Below are 14,850 nucleotides of genomic sequence, written 5' to 3'. Positions count from 1 at the left end.
AAATGGAAAAGCCCCTTGCAAATGGTATATTTTGACGAACACAAATCCGATGTACCATGACATGCACAGAGGTGGCCAATAGTAAGATAGGATATTCATGCGGAACTCTGCTTTATAGATGAATGTTCTGCCCTTGTAGTCTCTAAAGACAGAATTAAATGAATAAAGCATAGGTATGTAGAAGATCAAATTACAAGATCCTTTAATTAATAGGGAAAACAGGTTGCAAAACTTTTTCCAACATTAGGAAAGTAATTTGTAATTAGTTATTAGTTTATTCCTGTGATAAAATCATAGTATTTAATTTGTAATCACCAGGTCCACTGACATACAGTAGGTTAATAGCCCTTCACACTGCTTTGTATTCAAGTTATATGTACAATTTTTCTTTAGTAGCAGAAAAGATTAAAAAAAGAAAAGTTCATTGATTAATTGAACTATTTCTGACCTGGTGATTTGTTTATTTACAGTAACTAATTAAAAGAACTGAAGTGATTAAACTGGACCACAAATTATATTAACTATATTTATATATATATATATATATATATATATATATATATATATATATATATATATATATATATATATATATTCCCAAGCATAGTCTTATTTTTTAAGGTTTAAGTCGTCTTTTTATTAGTTTATCAATAGATTACTATACATTACCTAACCTTAACAAAAACTAACAACATTTATTACAGTGTTATCCAGTTGTTAACAGTTAACAAAAGTTATAAACTACAAAAGTAAACCTTAATGTAAATGGCAGATAATTGATTTTTGGTTAGCATTCCTCTTAAGCAGCACTAAAGATATTTCAGTTTTCACTGTATTAAAAGCAGCATATGGCGATTCACTTTACCATTTTTCCTTTAAAATTTTCTACCACAACAAGTACAGACTTTTTTGTCATTATAATGCCATCTAGATAGTCCTTCTGCACCAATGTGCACCAATATAAAACAGTTCTATTTCCTCATTTGTGCTGCCACCCTAGCTGTCCATAATCTACCAATGGAACAAGCCAAGAAAGTGTACTGCCCTCGCTTTACCTTCAACAAAATACAGAAAATAGCTGCTTAGTCTTTGTCACGGTATCTTCCATGTTATTTAATGTACAAGCCACAACCCTGTCATTGATGTTCTGTAAAATAAAATGTTCTGATTGTCAACACACAGTTTTTTAGGGTTATTGGGTTTTTAGTGACTGTCCTTTTAACTGAGACACTTTAAATAGCACCAGTTTGGTATCTGTATCGTTCTTGCTGTTTACAGGGGAGGACTGCAGAAGCAGGGACGATTTGGTCCAGAAAGTGCAGTTGTGTCAAGCAGATTTCAAGGATGGAAAAAGTTTGTCCCTGGACTCCCTACCGATAGGGATGTACCATTTTAAGGGCATGCTGGATTTCTTTTAAAACAAATAAGAAAATACCACTTAAGAAATTCAAAATTTTGAAGCCGTTTATAAATATTGCTCAGCAGTTCTTGCTATGAAGCCGTAATGAGTTTTTTAAAACAGAGTTACAGGAAGTACATACAAATTCATTACTCTAATAGCAACTGTCAACACTTCCTTTATTCGAAGTAAATACTGGTGCATGAATAAACAGTTCTGTACTCCATTTACAGCTAAACTGGTATAATAACAACAATGTCCACTTTTTATTTGTTTAAGGGTTAAGACTAGAGTTGGCAATACTAATTCTTCTTGTGAAACTCAGATTTGGAAGGTTTCAATTTTGTTGGATTGTGTTTTAATGTAAGGGGACCAGCAAGCAGTACTGTACATTTCACTATAAAAATTTACAGGATCTTGCACTAACCTGGTACCATATTGCTAAGAGGGGATTCTTTATTTGACAAATACAACCTCAGTTCTATGCTCAGTTCTTATTTTTTTCAGTATCTTGACACTCTTATATGGAAATATTTAACCCCCACCCCCACCCCCATTTTACTATATTCTAAGCTATATGTCTAACCTGATGAGAATATAGTCCAGTGTCTGTCCCACTGCTCACACTAATTGTAAAGTAATTCAGCTCAGTTCTATTGCAATTAGTGAGGAGAAACCCCTCAGTGACCGTCATTATCACCTGAGAAATCTCACCATTAAATGGTATTCAAATTGAGGTGATAACGTTAACATGAAGGGGCACTTCTGTGTGGCAGCGTCTTCTCTTTTGGCTTCATTTTAATTATCAGTGCAGGTTGGGTTCCACTTATGCAAGTGTTGAAAGATATCTCGCTGGGTACATTTGCTCCCACTTTGAATAACTTTTTGAACTGAGCTAATTTTTTTTTAATGACCTTCTATTCTAACAAAATATCAACACCATACTGTCCAGAATCTTTTTTTTATTTATTTTTTAATAAGGGGATATTTTGTTGTACACATGCAGGTAGTTTTGTATAATTAATTTCTACCCTATTCCCAGGAGCTAAAGGACTGATACTGTAGGGTTCTTAGTTTTCATTGTTTATTCTCAAGTACATAAAATACCAAAATACAATCACTCAGCTGTTGGAGTAAAGTATTTGTTTTGAGCCAACTCCTCAATGAATCCTTGTAATAGTCTGTAAAAAATAATGGGCAAATACCCTGGTAAACCATAAGAAAGCAAAGGAGTTGGTTGGAAAACTAATCTATACATTTTCAAATGTAACCCTTGCATATTCTTTTAATGTAATTCTTACATTTTATATTTATCTTTCATGTAGACTCTTAAAAAAGTCCAGCAACAATTCAATAAAATCTCTGCCATTAGTGCCAACTTGTTACACAATAAGCACATTTAATAATGGTCCAATGAAGAACCTGAGTCTGCTTGGAATTACAGTATTTTGTGTGCTCCTCAAGAAACACTTAAAAAGAGTAACCCTAATAATACACGATCATTGTGTTTTAAAAACATATCAAAGTCACGTGGTTTCATTGCGTGTTGATCACATTATTTAAGGGGCATGTTAGGATATTCATGCGAAACTCTGCTTTATAGATGAATGTTCTGACCTTGTAGTCTCTAAAGACAGAATTAAATGAATAAAGCATAGGTATGTAGAAGATCAAATTACAAGATCCTTTAATTAATAGGGAAAACAGGTTGCAAAACTTTTTCCAACATCAGGAAAGTAATTTGTAATTAGTTATATATTGTATTTTTATTATAAATAGAGTGAGGTGTGTGTGTTGGGGGGGGGGGGAGTACATGTCATCTTGAGTTAAGTCTTGAAAGTAAGTTGCTTAACGCTAGGCAATAGAATTGAAATTTCATGTGTTAATACAGCAAGGCCCCCTGAGTAGTTTTTATCATACGCAGTCAGAGAAAGAACCCGTCATCTGAATCTTCTAATGAGCTACTTTCACTGCGGACTTCAATTAAAACACAGCCAAGAAATACCCTTACATACAGTGACAAAACAATAACAATCTCAACCAAAGCTGAATTTAACAGGCAGCATTAATGAAGAGATACTGAAGGAAAACAAAAATGCATTTAAAAGTAAACCCATGAGACAAAAAACTTGGCTTGTAGTCCATCATTAGCAATGGACCTCATTATAGAATGGTAAAAAAAACAAGGAAGATCAATGAGAACTGACATAAATAGGAAATATGTGGCAATCAGCTAATTTTGTGTAATTAGAAGATCTAAAAATACCTCTACTGTTAATTGTTTCTAAATGTTCATTGTCATGTCTGGCATGTTGTACTGTATAAATGTTTATAAAAACTTGATAAGATTAAGTTTTAAGTTGCCCTTGCACATATGGGAGTTGCCCTTGCACAGTTTTCTATGTAGTTTTGTAAAATTAAATTTGGATTTTTCTAAGGCCAAAGAAAATAAAAACTAAAAATTTCACAAATGCACCCGTCCCCCGTCCCCCGTCCCCCGTCCCAAATGTCCAAATGGATGTCAGTTTATTGGCAAGGATAATGATGACTAAAAAAAATAAAATAATGACACTGTAAGCTCTTTGTTTGAAATGTAATTACTATAATATTTCTGAAGAATCATCCATCCATCATTAATTAAACACTTATCCTTTACAGGGTCACAGTGAGCCAGAGCCTAACCTGGCAGACACAGGGCACAAGGCAGGACTACAACCTTGAATGGGACACCAGTCCATTGCAGGGCACCACACACACACAAACAGAGGGCAATTTAGAATGGCCAATTAACCTGAACAGCATGTCTTTTGACTGTGGGAGGAAACTGGAGTACCTGGAAAAAACTCCACTCAGACACAGGGAGAACATGCAAACGCCACACAGACAGACCCCTAGGCCTGACTCAAACCCAGGACCCTGCGGTGTGAGGCAGCAGCGTTAACCACCACACCACCATGCCACCCTTTCATGGAAAATCAATCTCACGCAATTGTAAATGAGACCCCACTTAATCTGGTCTGGGAGTATGAGGCGCTTTAAAGTTTTTTAAGTGAGCATTTAACCTTTTTGGGTCTCAATTTTACTGTTTCTTATAATTTACGAATGTAAAGAGGTCTTGACATGAATATATTGTTAGAAATAAATATTGTGTTAAATTGCAACCTGCTTCAAAAAACATTGTAACTCTTCAAGAGTAAGTAGTGGGGTTCTGAAAAATATACTGTTACACGTGTTGCCACAACTGTTTAAATAATGCACATGTAATTTTTCTGTTCATTGTTAACATTCTGGCATTTCTAAGTTTAAACTCTGTTTCAAATCTCTAGTCAAAACAGCCACTCTAGTGCACTTGAGTTTGAGATCTGTCCTCTAAATCAGTGCAGGAGGAGTGATAAAATAAATAAATAAGCAAATAAAAAAAATAACAAATGCTCTGGCTGTTTGCTTTGTACCACATCATGGATTATTATTGCAGTGTTACCTGCTTGACAATGTGGAGCGGCTACTTTGAAAAGAGCTTTGAAACAGAGTTTAAAATCAGAAGTGTATAAATTGGTCAGATGCTAATAACAATGAAAGGAAAAAATACAGGTATGTTATTTAAAAATTATTTTAACACGTGGAGATGTGTAACGCTATATTTTTTGGAAACCCTGCTTACTCTTTATGTATAAAACATACTTAACATAATTTGTTGTTTTATGAATCATTTAATATCTATGTAAATTATGGGAAAAGGCTCAAACTAAGGTGCTAGCCAACCCTCTTTATGAATTAAAAAAAATGCATGCCAGTAAAACCACTAAAATCAGATGGTTTTGCATAACACCCTATATGGATTTAGTGAATTTTCATGTCCAAATTATAAATACATTCTTAATTTGTAATGATCAACTAACAGCCATGAAAATAAAAACCTCTAATTGTTCAGTTTCACCTGTAATATAAATAGAATGATACAAGGGACACAGTGGCTAAAAGCGACAGACCACGACTGGCCTGCCAATTTTGGTAAAATCAATATAGTACAATGTATATAATTGTACCACATCTCCTGGTAATTTGGTTTGAATACAGTACTGGGACAGATTAACAAATAACACAATACCTATTTTTTAATTGCCTCACTAGACCGAGTATATAATGCAATGTAGCTTAAAATTAGTGATTGACCTTGGCAACATACCAGCATGGTAGGGGCGGGTGAAGTTGAATGCGAGTGACCTATTCAAAGCTGTTTAACAAATCTGGTCTCCTAGTAAAGTCTTAACTACAATATCATAATTACTTGGCATACATCTCAAAGCGAGTAAATTAAAAGATGACAAAAGTATAAATGTCTTCATCTACACATTTGTTACAACTCAACTGTCTAACCTATTTCAACATGGTCTCATAACATGTTATTGATGTGTGCAATAACATGATATGCTGCATTGCTACAGAATTATAGGAGACTTATCCTGAAAAGAACTATCTGACAGTTTGCAATTTTCAATAGAGCCTTGAAAATTGATTTTTCTCTGCAAACCCAAGGTAGGTCCTGAGCTTCTAGAACAATATGCCAGACAATGAAAGATTAGAAATGAAAGTGCTCTGAATAGAAACACACACAGAAAAAAACGAAACCAAATTGACTTGAAGGTTTCTCAGAGGGAAAGGATAAATGGACAAGATGTAGGAGTGTTATCAACGTGTTTGATATTTAGTAAGCAAAACATGTTGCTGGCCACAGCCGTGGTTGGCCCAATGTTCAGTTATTCGCTGATGTTTCTAATTGCATTTTGTTAAACTAAAAGTAAGAACACAGAAGCCTTTACACCAGAGTGCACATGGTTCCACTATCACAAAACAAGTAACACAACAAACGAGATGCTTTGACAATTATATTTTTTTGTTTGTTTTTTTTTTTTTTCTCACAAAAAATGATGGATTTTGGTGTAAAGGCCTTGATAACTTCAGGCCATTGGTCTACACTATTGATCTAAATGCTGTAGTTTAAATGACTGAAACATCCCTAATGTTTTACATACTTTTACAGACAAAATTACACTGTTAGATGAGTAATATGAACCTCCATAGTTATTTCATTCAGTGGGCTAAGATGCCAATCCACCACAATGAAGACCTACAGGTAAAACTTCTAATGTTCATATCTTGTAATTGAGTAATTATATTCTCCAACACTTTCCACATAGATGCAAACAGGGCGTAGATTGACCAGTAGGTTGACCTCGAAAACAAGGTTTCATTTAACAGGGGAAGAATGTAATGGGTTACCCCTAGATGATGTTTAATTAAATGGCAATGATACGGCTCGACATGAACAGTATGACATGTTCTTAACCTCCTGGCTGTAACCAGCTCTTTAGTTGAAAGGTAAGACATCTGACTTGAGCCTCAAGGTTCTCGGTTCATCTCCAGCCTCTGCTTTGCCATTTAATTCAATGTACTGTGAAGCCCATTACAACAGTCTGATGGGCATAAGCTTTGTTCTCAAAAAAATAGCCTTTTTTTAAATGATCAAAAGAGTGGTGGTATTTAGATCATTCACTGTTTAGAACAATTTAATATACTCCATACTAGTTTGGCAAATATGGTACCAGTTCACAGATGTGAAATGAGCATTAAGATAATACTGATTGTGTAAAACCATAATATTATTCTGAGGAACTGTTAATTAGAGTGCATTATCCAAGGTGAATTACAGAGACTAGGGTGTGTGAGCTATGCTTCAGTCACTTACAACAACTCTCATCCGAAAGACGGAGCACAAGGAGGTTGATTGACTATGTTTTTTAGACTGAGAAATGCATGTACATCATAATCGGAATGTGTTTGATGCAGTCACTAATTACACAGCTAATATGATCCCCCATTCTCCTTCTCGGATGCACACAATGGATTAGTCATATCAGTGCCGTCAGAAATAAGCTTGACTTAAAATAAGATATTTTGATTTACAGATCAGAAAATGATCACTCGACTGACCATGTAGTGTCTTGGGGGTCCACTCTTCTGAGTTTGTTCAGCCAGTGACAGATACATAAGCTTAATGTGTGAAAAGATTGACTTTTGTTAAATTCCATTTACACTGTTGAATTAAATGTGTTCTCGTTCTTAAAAGGGTTTAGTGGCAGCTGCTTAATTTCAGAACCTTGTACGGCTTATGCTAGACATTTGCTTTGTCGTATTGATATATTGGTGGGTGGGGATGCATACACTTTTTGCAAGCAAACTGGTTAATTAGGAGCAACGTAAACTATATAATTGAGTCAAGCATATTCTAAAACCCTGAAATTTAGCTTCACAGTGAAGGTATTTTTTAGTGACTTTTGTTGAGCCTGTAAAGCTCTCTGTTTGGATTGGTTTGCTGCAATTACTATTTTTTATGTATGTTTTCTAATTCTGGCAATCATTACAGAATGCATTTGGTGTCAGCATGTCTTATTTTAGTGTAATACCAAAACTTCAACTGGGTCAAAATGTAGCCAAATGAACATGACCTTGGTCCAGCTTCATAGATGACCTGGTGGTATCCACTTTTGACTGTCAACATTCTGAGATTATGGGATGCTTGGTAAATTTCCCATGCAGTTGATTTACTAGTCTCATCATTTCTGATTCCTAATGCCCCCAAGAGGCAAATCAACTCCCTAGATATTGGTATTCTGGTTTTACCAGTTACCAGCTAGGCAGGCTAAAGAGATATTTTGTAATTTAATATAAAATTGTTTAGGAATCCCTTAACTATTGTAATGTCAACAAGTACACCTTCCAAGCTCAAGCAATGGGCAGCACAGAGAAGTCAGCATGAGGTGTAGGATTTGTTTGTCAGGCAGACTAAGACAGAGAAGGTCTCTGAAGTTGTAACACTGCAGAGTTTTGATAATGACATATGGCCTTGGTACTGAAGTGGGAGGTGGCACAATGCCAGAATGAACTGTGTCAGACAGTGGACAGGTGCAACTAATGTCAAGCACCCCGTGTCATGCAGCTAACTGTCCACATCACAGTATTTGTGGACTATTCTCATCATATGTTAGTGCGAACAGTAGTCTGCTGTAGAGAAGCGATCAGTGAATCTAACCATCGTTATTTGTATGTGTACCTTAAGGCAAATCACCTAGGATAGTCTTGACAAATAATATACATTTAGTGGTACATTAAACTAAGTTTCTTTCTATTAAAACATGTTATTTGACACTTTAGGTCAAGCATGCACTTTTTATTTTCAAACAGGCTGTATTGAGATGTCAAACACGGAGAGCATGCATCTGCATGGCACCAGGGCATATCGTATAGTGATGTAGCTACTTCTGCTCATGTGGTTAGTACCAGGACAATTCCAAGGCTGGCATATTGCAAACAAATTGCAGGTTTATATTGCTGCACCATTGGTCTTCCATAAAGCACTAGTACTAACCCATGGTACTATTGGTTTATTCATATAATAGACTTTTTAGTAGCACTTAAGTTTATGGGTTCCCATATTAATGCATCAAGCTTGTTGTTGGTCACAAGGCCATTTCAATGTATGTATAAAGCAGTTCCCATGTAATTGCAGGAACCATCTGGAATTACCTACTGAAGACAATGTATTACATGGTTAGTGCTACTAACTTAATTTTTCAATTACCCACAAGTTCAAACTTTGTGAACTGGGCCCATACTTATTTGTAAGAGATCAGGACTTAGAGATGTTTCAGCACATGCAAAAGCTGTAGTACACTGTGGCAGGCTGGCGAGTGGATAGAGGCCCAGAGACAGACTGCAGTTCAAAAAAATATACTTTTATTATAAATAGATACAAAAATAAAAAGGCACAAGGGCCAAAACAAAGGGATTGAAACACAAAAACAAAGAGCAAAATGTACAAAATAAAGGTTTCCAGGCTGGGCAATGCCTTCACTGAATTTAGAAAATTGAAAAACCACAACCAACAAAACACCAACCATCTTCCTCAGCTCCCTCCTCCCAAATGAGAAGCAGAGGCCTCCTTTTATGTCAGGTGGCTGGGCGCTGATTGATCATTAATTAACCTAATCAACTAATCAACCCCAGCCTCCTGAACATAATAAACCCAGGCAGGTAGGGGAAATTAACCCCATCCCTGCTAATTTAAAAAGGGCAGAGCTTTGCTCTGCCACATACAACAAAAAGTAAAAAAAATAAATAAAAGAAAACTCACGAGAAGTTATTGTTCCTGATATAGCCCCTTTGAAATATATATTATTTTAAAGCTTGAAAATGGTTTGATAGAACAGGTTGACATTTATTTTGTGGCACACCTGGAGACATACTGCAAGAGTTAATTTACAGTGACTGCAAAAAGATCAAGGCAGGCTGTCTCACAATGTGGATGTAAGTGTTTACTGCCAAGAACAAAAGCTTCACATGCTATTATTTTTACTGCTAGAACAAGGAATACTACTTTAAGAAAAAGCAGGTCCCCCTGAACTTTCAAATTTTCATTTATATAAGAGCAGCTGTAATCGATATTTCAGAATAGATTGCTAACTGTGAGTCAGGCAGTAATTTTGTTCAGGTCTACAATATTTCACATGAGCAATAAGGTATTGGCATGGTTTTAATGTCTTCATGTTGTTTCAAACAGCTACCATATAGAGAAAAAATGACTGCATCTCAATGTTGGGGTAACAGAACTGAGAACCACGCAGAATAATTGCAGATATCAAAACAGGTAAGGGGAAGTTTCACAAATTCATTAAAAGGGGCGTTTGAAGCTCAATACCCTTCAATTAGGACATTTAAACCATTTAACTGCCTTAATGCTTGTATTAAATACATCTGAACAACATTACCACCTGCTTCTCAGTTAACAATGTATTCCAACTACGTATTACAACTATAAATTAAACTTTTTTCTTCTTGTAGTATCACATTAGATGCAACAGATACCGACAATAATGCTGGTATCTACTTTATTTAGTTTAATTGAAAAGTATAGGTGTTAAAATTCCTTTCTTTTATGTACCCTATGCTTTTTGTATAGTGGGGTTTTGGGTTCTAAGTTATCATTTTCCTCAATGTTTGCCTTTCCCAGAATTTTTCTGACTGTGAGCTTGCTTTAAAAATCCTAAATGCCAGTCATTACAAGACTTCCTCCAATCCAATATGGCTAAACCAATATTACAGATCTAATTCAATTCGATATCTATACACCTCAAGTCATTTTATAACAACACTTTTGAAGGCATCAGTTGTACTGATACAGCCTACTTCTGAGCTATTATTCTTTTCTTTTAATGTCGGGTTGCACTAAGAGGAGTCTTTTGTGCAGTGTTTAAGATCTAGTGATGTAAAGTGAGAGGTACCCTGTGCATTGGGTTGCCTCACCTTTTGCCGAGGTACTTCCTCCACCCACCACAAACCTTGCTATTGGTATGGCTGTACTGATAACTGCTCAGAATGCCATTCACCCATTTTTACTTTAAAATAACAAGAACAACTGGCTAAATATAATCTAAACCTGCTTGACCTTGGGTTTACATCTCACAACTGACTTTCTGTAGCATGTCTTGGTAACAATAAGCGTGAGATTTCATTTAGTGCAATATGAGGTCATAAAAGCTTCTGTTGCTCTTGTTAATGGCTCCCAGTGAAACCTGTTTAGCATGTTTTAATGTAAATATTGCACCCTGATGACAGTCTAGAGATTCTAAGTTCCTTTGAACGTCCCAGAGTGCCTTACATGGTACAAGCATGACCAAGTGGTGTGCAGGGTGATAAAGTCAGGGGAGCACATGTTAACACCTTGGAGCTGCAAAGTTGACAAAGTTGCTGATAGGCCGCTCTAGCCGGGGAGGGAATTCTCATTACCTGTACCTGACAGGTCAGTTGCTCACTAACATCCTCTGTAGAGGCTTGTTAATTCTTGCCACCTGGACACAGATGCCAGTTCCCAGACTGTACGGGTTAAACCCAGACAGGTGGCAACCCTACTCATATGGCTATAAATCTTCTACCTAAAGTGCAAAATAGTAGACATAGGTTTAGCAACTTTAATTGAGACAATCCTCTTGTTGCATTTAAACACATTTTGTAGAACATTTGTTTAAAATGCTTTGCAAATACAAAATACTACTCCTGCCCTGCAGTTAATAAAAACTGTATAAAACCACATTAACTTGATAGCATCATGTTTGTCACTGTAAAGTAATATATGCATGCTTATGGGTACAACTATAACAAATACATCTTATTGATAATTTTAAATTAAAAGGCATATGAAAGAATGAAATAATTTCTTTTTTAATGTTTGCATTAAATGTCTAGATACACAAACTGATTATCTCAGAAACTAGTAAGGAAAAGGAGTAGGGTTGAATGAGGTAAAATCATTTTTTGGTTATTATTATTTTTTTTTTTTAATCAGGAAGTGGTTTTAAAGTTTAACCTTTTCATGCTGTTGATGTGAGGACTTGTCATTTACTATATCTACTTATGTGTCAATGACAAGAGGTTTCTTCATAAATATACTGTTAATATATTAACTTCAAAATCTTTCTCAATGTTTTCAAATATACACGTTTGCCATTACATTTATTAAGTCTATATATAGGCTCCCTTGAGAAAGATATGTACAACATATCGAAACGTTGAGCAGCTGGCTCTTTGAGCTAATATATATATATATATATATATATATATATATATATATATGTGTGTGTGTGTGTGTGTGTGTGTGTGTGTGTGTGTGTGTGTGTGTGTGTGTGTGTGTGATTTTATAATGACCTTTTCAAATGATGTAGAGAAGTCTATATGAAAAATTAAATATTTTATAATTGCAGCATAAAGAAAAATACAAAAGCAATACTGTGCCTCTAATTGCCCACCATCTCTGAGAGAGTGACTAGCAATTTGTAGCACATAATAGACTTCAACTGAGATCTCAGCTTCAGCCAAGAACACCCCCAGTGTAGAAAGGATTGCGACAGTTCAAGAACAGACATCCAATGTAATGAAAGATGGTTAAGAGTTACAATATGTACATTTTAACTTTAAAGTTTTAAATGAATGTTTAAATTATATAATGGCACTACACTTCTCAATGCTCCCAGTACTCATGTATTAGTAAAAACAATCAAAATACAGTATGTACAATTGAGAGGAATTATCACATATCTATTCCAAATAATTTAAACACATGGTAAATCATGGTTGGCCATGAATAGAACGTGGTTTACTATGATGTTACATGGTTTTAAAATGATATGCATATATGGGTCTAAAATGTCTTCTGTAAATCGACAAAAAACCTGTATTTATTACATACTTTTTTTTGTTTTGTTTTGCTTCAGCTTACAAAACATTGTAAATCAAAAAGAATGTTCTTGAAACATGTGAAATAGGATTTTCAGTCATTGTCAGATTGTCAGACATTCCTCAATGTCAGACTCAGTGAGAGAAAATATCTCTAAAAGAAAGGTACAGTACCCTATGTTACAACAATAAATGGAGTTTCCCATCTACTCCATGAGTCGCACACAGTATTGTGAACTAGTGCTATTGAAAATCCAGCTACATCCTCTGGCATGCTAAAAGTACCTTGACAGACTTGTGTGATCGAAAGTATTGACTGGAGTGGAAAATAATGATTTTTGAAATAATACTTGAGTGTCCTGGAGTCTACGTTAGGATTATTAGGTGGTGATTCAGCAGCCCTTTTTTTTTCTCAACACCTCTTGTTTGAAAGTCAGAAAAACACAACTGTGATATAATTATAATGCTAGTGTATTACCCTGAAGAAACTCTCACAGAACCATTAGCAGACCACAGCATGACCATCAATGTTAACACATGAATCTGGAGCAAATACTGCAGCGTGGTTTGATACAGTAGCACGCTCTCCTTCACAGGACAGCACCTCCAGCAGAGCACCCCTGAATGAGTATGCTTGGTTATGTGATTTTTAGATTCAGGGGAGAGTTCTCATTGCACGGCAACAAACCTCACACCGTGCAGCCACTGAGGTTTTACTAGCCAGGCTCGACCTTATAAGAAGATATGACTGGATCATACAGGAAGACGGTAATGCTGTAAAGCACTCTGACCATAGATGCCATCGTTTTTATTCACTTGAGATGTTACTGCCTCGTTTTCCTCAAATGGTTAGTTGGGATTTTTCCAACTGTGCCGAGAACTGACGGATGTCACTAAAATAGGGTCTGGGTGTGTCAAAGGAAGTATTCCTGTCAGGAGGTAGGGCAGGTGTTAGACATAAATGGGACTTGGAACTGTGATGAATCTTATGAAGTACTGGTATTTTTTAACCATCCATCATGATGCAGAAAAAGTGTGTGGGAATCTGGACTGTCCTGACGCAGGGGCTGTTGTCATGTGTGGTTTTTATTTCATTCTACCTCCTGCCTTTGAATGACGACTTCAATATCCAGTGCAATTTTACTAAAATAGCTGAAAACATGTGTAGAAATGTGCTCTGCTTTTTATCGTATTGCTGTGGGGTTGTTAGGGATGACTGTCCCACCCACTCAGGTTAGGGAAGACCAACCTGAGATGCCAGGCTATGGGGATTCGCGTTTGTGGTGCCACCTAGGTACATGGGGATGGGAGAGTTGGTGTGACATGTTATAGGTTAATAAATGATTACCATGTCCCAATGTTTATTCTTAAGGTTATTTTGAGAACATGATAGGCTAGTGGGGGAGGGACTTATGTGGGGAATCAAAGTTAGGGACTCACATATCAGTGTGTATGAATGAACTAAAACCAGTTAATTGAAGCCAATTAATAATTTAGAGAAACAATTAATAGTGATTCACATAAGCTTATAAGTGTTAATAAGCTTTTAAAAGCATACATTTTAATCTCTGAAGTTCAGTTCCTGACAATGTGATGTTCATTTTTTTTTCCTTTCTATGACAGAATTAAGGTGTTCATTTAGACTTTCATGAAAACTTGTATTTTTTTAAAAAAGAGTTTGTGTTAGAAATAAATAAATAAGTTAGGAATATACTGATATGCATGTAGTTATAAACCAAAGGAATGTGTTACTATGCAGTTCAACTTTTCAAATAAAAACACTTCTGGCAGATCTGATACAGATCTCTGTTTTTGCTGCAGAGTCACATGCTGTATTATAGATGTTTGGTCCTGCTTTATTTTATTATCCATTTGTTGGGTAAATTTACTGTTATAAACAAGTGTTCAAATACATTAATACATAAGTTAAGGGTATATATATATATATATATATATATATATATATATATATATATATATATATATATATATATATATACACACACAAGTTCTTCTTGTATTTGTATGAGAATTTTAAAGATTTCTGCCTAAGGTTCTTTAAATTTTAAAAGCTGCACTTTTCCACCAGGGCCCACACATTATTGTGGTACGTAAAAAATCAGGAGCTGGGTATTGTAGTTGGGTCTCCAGAATTTAGCTTTCTT

Source organism: Polyodon spathula, chromosome 20 (genome assembly GCF_017654505.1).
Source record: "Polyodon spathula isolate WHYD16114869_AA chromosome 20, ASM1765450v1, whole genome shotgun sequence".
Classification (NCBI taxonomy): Eukaryota; Metazoa; Chordata; class Actinopteri; order Acipenseriformes; family Polyodontidae; genus Polyodon; species Polyodon spathula.
Note: the sequence above shows the minus strand (reverse complement) of the source record.